Source organism: Cupressus sempervirens, chromosome 9, assembly GCF_028749045.1.
Source record: "Cupressus sempervirens isolate cs-2001-9-10 chromosome 9, ASM2874904v1, whole genome shotgun sequence".
Taxonomy (NCBI): Eukaryota; Viridiplantae; Streptophyta; class Pinopsida; order Cupressales; family Cupressaceae; genus Cupressus; species Cupressus sempervirens.
In genome coordinates, this window is record NC_143126.1 from 625,319,537 (window position 1) to 625,327,163 (window position 7,627).

Below are 7,627 nucleotides of genomic sequence, written 5' to 3' on the forward strand. Positions count from 1 at the left end.
CTTCGCCAAGAGAAACAAAAAAAAACAATTGAGATTGTTTTGAGCATTTCTTCACACATCAAGCTTGTTTAAATATTTGGAGAAACACCTTTCACGTTGCTAGTTTGCAAATGAAAAAACAATAACATATTACGAGTTGAATGAGACAAACATGAAAATGCTTAGATCCCAAACATGAAAATGTTTTAGATGCCACGTGGCTGTTCACCACGTGGAATCTTTCATGCACAGCCTACAATCTCCATGGTTTGTGGTTATTGCCTAAATCCCACGTGGGTTATTGCCTTATAGATCCTTACTTACTCAACCGCTCCAACAGCTCACATAAGCACAATTTATATTCATATGATAAAGCTAATACTATTCTAATCATTTCACCTTTTTAAATTAATTTTAATCAGCTATTTGGACCACTTAAAATATAGTATTCTTTTTGTATGTTACTATAAATTTGATCTTTTCTATATTCTTTAACTACATTTCTGAAGTTTCAAAAATCGTTTATCCTTGTCTTACATTTCATTTCTTATTTCCACAGGATTTTTTTCAAATTGTTCTTAAATTTCACATAACTTCTTCTTTAATTTCTTTTTAAGACCAATTTTACAATTCGTTCCATAATTCTTTTGATCTTAATGATGGATAATTGTCCATAACCACTGCCCCATAAAAGAAGGTTAAGTTGACTACATTATAAACTTTTAATTTTCCTCATCAGATTATTTTACTGCTAGATAAGATGCATTTTTAATATTTTTTAAGTTTCTAAATTTATAATATGCTCCAAATGATGGAATAGTTTTTTCTTTAGATTTTATGGTGAGTGAAGAGTTGGAAAGTCAAAACAACACGGGAATCTCCATTCCATTGGAGAGTTGTATTATCATCACATGTCTCTAGTATTACACAATGACAATGGAATAATTTTATTTAATGGTAGCTCATATTTATATGCATGTTCCTTTTTTACTATATCTACTCTCCCCACAAAATGAGAAGCTAAGACATCATAATGTAACATGCCACATACATCTCATACAACATACCATGGCATGATGATGATAGATTAGACAACAAAGTAAACTGATGGACATTGTTGCTTTTTATCATGGCTACTTCGAGCTTGCATGTTGTGAATCTTTATAAAGATCAAATAAAAGTGGAGCAAAACAACTTTTGTATTTTATATTCTCGGTAGTCAATGAAAATCGTATTTGGCAAACAAGGGTGAATCAAAGTGATTCCACGACACACTATGGTGTAGGCATGTTGAAGACATAGAGACCAATTCAGCATTCTCCTTCCACATATTTGAATAATATTTTACTATGGGCCAACATTGTGTGTGCACACTTTTTTGGAGGTGATCTAAGGAGTTTAAAGCCCCTTCTAACCTACCTCAATCAACACTCAAAGAAAACATACAAATGTAAAAATATAACAACAAAATAGATGAAAAATTTTCATTGGAGAGGTGCAATTTGGAGTCGTTTGTAGATATCCAACAAGCTTTTTATTGAAGAGGCCTATTGTCTAGATTTTTATTATCTTTTATGTGGATCCAACCAATTGTGTAATTTGATGGTATATATGTCTATCCAAATATACTTGCCACTTTTTAATTCTTGATAAGAAGTGCGAAGAGCATTATTGGCTTGAGAAATAGGGGAAATTGTGGTACTTCAAAAAAGGGTTTTTTTAATTTGTTGAAAGGTTTCGACGATTGTGTTAAAGCCACATCTTGTATTCTTTGAACTTATAATAACATGTTATTTTTAATGTCTAGGAGTTTTCCATAATTGTCCCAAAACTTCATAATTTGATTATTATGAATTGTATATTTAAAGAAGATAATGGATCTCTATACTATTTTTAATGCCCAACATGTACATTTTTGTGTCATTCACACATCTAATTTTCTAGCTTAATAAAGTACATATCTAGAACAACTAGTACTCACAAATTATTGAGTACAATGGAACAACATGCTTTCCATTCACCATGAAATGAATAATAAATTATCAAATAATCAAAAATCCATAGCACTATTTTATCATCTTTTTGAGTCATCTTCTTAACTTTCTCCTATTTTATTTTTTCTTCTAGTTCTATATTTTTCTTTAGACTACCTCCTCCCTTAATATAGATCTAACAAGAAAATATAGAAGTTAGAGAACATATTCAACAAAGATATTGTTCTTTGCACAATTTTTTTTCAAACATTTCACATATGTCTCTACGAGGAGAATGCTATGAATCTATAGGCAATAATATACCTAAAAGAAAGAATTTGGAAGTATTTTCAAAATCTTATAACTACATAACAAACAATTTCTTTTAAATCTCAACATAAGACAATGAACAATAATAAATGAACAAATTCAATCATGTAATACTAACTAATGCTAATCTCCTAACAACTAGGAAACTAACATTTTACTTTGACTTGTGCATTTTACATAGGATTCAAAACTAATAGACTATTAAAATAGTTCCTAAGCTTCACCTTATGAATCCTCATCATTCCTCCAAAAAGTATTAAAATTGGACTCCAACACTCACAGAAATGAGATCCAACATGCTTGATGTGGAAACTAAACTTTTTTGGCAACAAGATACAAAGTGGTAAGACCATGTCAAGTTTCATAAGACTTTGTGTCAGAAACTTGGCTTGAATTGAGTGGTAGCTTAAAATTAGGATCATCATGTACAAGATGGTTAAAAAGAAGCACAATCTCTAATGGTTAAAAAGAAGCACAATCTCTAATGTTGGCTCATGATAGTGCTTGAGAAGATCAACATCATTTAAACAACATGGATATGTCTAACTAGGCTAGAAAATCAAGCCAAAAGAAATTATTAGATACCTTCTAAATAATGGTCTAAGGTCCATAGTGGAGTGGCTTGACCTTACCATGTACTTTATCCTATAAATAGTATAAGAAAACTTTATCCCCAACTTGAAAAGAATGATAGATACAATGATGATCCAAACTTATTTTTTCTTTTCTTGAGTCTTTTTAAGAATTTGACTTTCTTTGGACAAAAGATTTTAAAAATGTAGGATGAATGCTTGGGCCTTATCCTTTTGTTTCTAAGTATGCATGGTGAGAAGGAAAAGATAAGGGAAATTCATATAGAGAAAAAAGGTTGAAAACCAAGACATACCTCAAATGGTGCTTTACATATAGATGATTGAACTACCTAGTTGCATAAAAAATCTATGTGTTTTCCCTCTTAGAAGGGGAAATATGGTGATAAATCCTCAAACTTTGTAGAAGTGGTTTGCTCAAAAATTTAATTTGACCATTAAAGTAAGGATGAAAAGCCATGGAGAAGCTAGAAAATCCCAATATACTATATGAAAATCTCAAAAAGTGGCCCGAAAATCATGTTTAGAACTTGTCTTGTAACATGTAACAAACTTTGTTAAATCAATCGAAAATCATAGAAATCATGGAAATGAATAGTCAATGGAAAGACATTAACCAATCCATGTAAATGCTTTCCTAGGGATGAGAAGGAATAGGTAAAATAATTATCAAGCCCATATTTTTGCTGGTTGGTTTTGAGTAGCCACAAACTACACATCTCTATAGGGAACATACAATGTCCTTTTGTATATGAGGCTGGCAAAAGAACCATGAGAAATGAAGATGTGTTTATCATAGATTGTAGACATTTCTTGTTGTTAATGATATTTTAGGTTTCTTAATGGAAGATCTCATAAGATAATTTTTGTTAGTTGATATGAGACCCTAAGTTATATACTAAAACCTTTTCAACTAAGAGCCAATATCAATATCATTTTTGCTACTTGATACATGGGAACACAAGTCTCGAACTAAGAACCAAGAAAAACAATCTTTTATAGTAAACTGTAATTGAATCTTGAATAAATATCTGCCCATGTAGCAAATTTTCTTTGTTTGAAAGATCAGATTAATTTTATTATCGATTTTTCTTTAGACTGATTACACAAGTTAAATCTATTTATATGACTTTCACTTTTCTTCTTATTAGTAAGACCCATTAGTAGAAGCTAAAAATCTAAAAAATATGAGAAAGTATTGCTATTCAATAATAACACAAATAATTCTTTTATTACTTCAAGAAATAATACAATTTTTTAGATCACATCAGCAAAAATTAAGATTGGAAATGAAGAATTCATTAAGAATTCCATCTCTATTAAGATTAGAAATGAAGAATTCATTAAGAATTCCATCTCCATATAGATGTCATAGAAATAGAAACAGACTTCATGCAACTACATGCCTAACAATAATATAAAAGAACAGCCATTTTTATCCTCGTGAACTCCATTCCTCATGCAATGTGGGAGAAATTATTAAATGTGATGAAATTGATGCAAACTTTACTTCGTAACCCATGACTCCATAGATAGCACTCTGCTAGAAATATACATCACTGCCATTGGCCTATAACTCTCTCTTATTATAAGAACCCAGTGAAATGTTCAAGAGGATGAGTTAATTGAATTAATGTATCCCTTTCCTTTAGGGCCCGTGGTTCTGATAAACATACGGTATTCATTGAACGTCATCTCTCTGTACTTCAGAGGATTCGATCCCTCAATCAGCTCCTTGGCAGGCCCAACTTCTTTGTCTCCATTTGGATTACAAAAAATCACTAGTGACATGCGTTCCTTGTCATCGTTCACAATGCTTCTGTGTTCCACACTTTTGTAGATGCCATTTGTCAATATCTGCAAAAAGTAATGAATGAATGAAATATAAGCACCAAGAATATATATCATCTGCATGCAGTTGAACTGAATTCTTGAAAAAGTATGGTGAAATACCCACCTCAATCTGATCACCAAGGTTTATAATGAGAGCATGAGGAAGAGGATGGACAGGAATCCATTGATCTCCCTTCCTAATCTGAAGACCAGAGACATCATTCTGAAGAAGAATGGTGATGCCACCTGGGTCTGAGTGAGGGGAGATGCCAAATGTGAGGTCTGGTTGTGGGCAAACTGGATAGTAGTTCACCCTCACACTTATTCCCATTTCTTCTCCTCCTCCAAAAGCTTCTTCCAAATACTTTGGAGGAAGACCCAAATTTTCAGAGAAAACAGATAGTAGAGTTTTGCACACTTGTGCAGCTCCCTTGCAGTATTCCTTCATTGTAGGCCTGCAATCATATCATCAGTGCAATGGTGTGAAAATATGTTCAATTTAGTGTAGATAGTATCTCAACATGATACTATTTTAATCCTTGCGGGCATAGATCATAAGGCGACACTGTTTTTGTTTTACGTTCTTGGTTTGGTTCGATTATAGTAAGAGAGTAAATTTCTACAGTTTATAAATGATAATCTGTAAAGTTTATCATCAACAAAAGAATAAGAGAGCTGCAAGAGTAAAGTCATCGTAGAGTGAAATCATTATTTTGAATCACTTTACATCCTTCAGCTCTCCTTCTCTCAGTTTGATATAGATTATTAAATGTCCAAAACATAGATGTAATCAAATAATCCTACACCATATAATTCATGAACAAAACGGATGAAAGAATATAATAGAAATAGCTATTATTCCATTCAAATCAAATCTATAAATAATCATTCATATGCTTTAAAGAAATACAAATTGTATAAAATATCCAGTCATATATCAAGGTTGTCCAGTGGAAAACGCTGCAAGATAATAATTTAGTCCGATCTGATTCTTCTTTTAAGAAATAGAAGAGTATTTTAGGCTGAGGTGTATTCAAATTTTTAGGTTTAGTGAGATCCGCTCATGCAATAGATATCTATTATTAAGAAGAATAACAAAGAAAATTCCAGCAAATGTATATATGTTGCCTGATTCAGATCTGTAGCCCATATGCACTTCTTCCAACAATAAACAAGGGAATAGAGAATATGTTGCATAGGGCTTAAAAGAAAGCCATATACAGAAACATGATAGATATTGCTTGAAATGATGCAGTATTGACATTAAGGTTGGGTTTTGATTTTTTTCTCAACATCTATTATCAACAAGAAAACAACACGAGAAAGTGACAAAATGACAGTAATTTACATAGACACAGCTCAAAAACATAGCTCTCTATCTCTTAATGGAATGTGCACTGAAATACCACTGTTACTTACTTTTGTCGGATTCTAACAACCCTAAATAGAGAGATTGGGAAAACTAGGTAAATTCACGCAATAATAGAGGTAAGCTACACAAATGTTCCTGCCAAAAAAATCATTTTTAGCATTCTAATCTATAAATCCAATTCTTTTCTTACCCACCCTTAATCCCACATGATTAGACAGTATAAGACTCCATTTCCTATCTCATATATATTCTATTTTTTTCTTTTTCACCATCAATCCTATATGATTAGACACTATAAGACTCCATGTCTCACTTTCACACATACATACGTACATAAAAGACTACCCGTTACCGCATTTTATACCTATATTCAAGTGGTTTAGAAGGCCACTTATGCTCCTCCCTTATAGAACCCGGCAGGAAATGATGATAGTAATAATCTCCCCAGTCAAGAACAACACCCTTTTGAACGCCAACCCTACTCCCATATCCAACATAAGTTTTTGGGTCATTTGCATGCTTTTGCTTCTCCTCCAAAGGAAGCTCAAAAAACTTCCTTGACACATCCCTCCCACCATTTAGAAGCTCAGAGCTCATTCCATGGTTGATCACTTGGAAGAATCCCCACTTCTTGCATGCATCAGAAATCTCCTCCATTGTTTTTTCTCTCCTCTCATCTTGAAGACCGGACATGTCAATAAGAGGTATGTCTTGTTCAACCAACACATGTCCTGAATATGGTCTCTCTTCCACAGGTCTTACATATCTAGAAGGCAAACATTTTATGCCACTCTCTGCGATAGATTGGGCTCTCTCTATTTCCTCAGGCCATTCAACCAACGGAGGAAGAGGAGCAGAAGGAGAAAAGAGAGAAGAACCAGAACTTGCCATCTTAGCCAAGAGAAACAAAACAAAAATAATTGAGATTGTTTTGAGCATTTCTTCACACATCAAGCTTGTTTAAATAGTTGGAGAACCACATTTTGTTTTGCTGGCTTGCAAATGAAAATACAATTAAAAACTTCGAGTCCTATGAGACAAACATAAAAATGCTTAGATTCCAAATATGAAAATGCTTAGATGCCACGTGCCTATTCACCATGTGGAATCTTTCATGCACAGCCTACGATCTCCATGGTTTGTGCTAATCAACCTTAAAACCCATGGGCTACCTCTGTACACTACCTAAATCCCACGTGTGTTATAGTCTTATGCATTCTCTTCAACTCAACCGCTTCAACAGCTCACAAAAGCACATATTATATGTATTTGATTAAGCTAATACTATTCTAATCATTTTACCTTCTTTAGTTTATTGTAAACAGTGATTTAAAAATTTGTTTGGACCATTTATAATATAGTATTTTTTTTTGGCATGTTCTTATAAATTTGATTTTTTCTATATTCTATACCTATGTGTATTTCGTAAGTTTCAAAATTATTTTTTCTTGTATTTCTTAAGATTCAAAACTGTTTTTCTTGTCTTACATTCCATTTTTTAATTTTCATATTATTTTTGTCAATTTGTTTTTGAATTTTGCATAGTTTTC

The 7,627-nt window shown here is 32.5% G+C and overlaps 1 pseudogene; it reads right to left on the reverse strand.

Annotated features, from left to right (window-relative positions):
- Positions 1-4,480: 4,480 nt before the first annotated feature.
- On the reverse strand, positions 4,481-6,968 carry LOC149540261 (jasmonate-induced oxygenase 3 pseudogene; annotated as a pseudogene).
- Between the last annotated feature and the right edge of the window lie 659 nt (positions 6,969-7,627).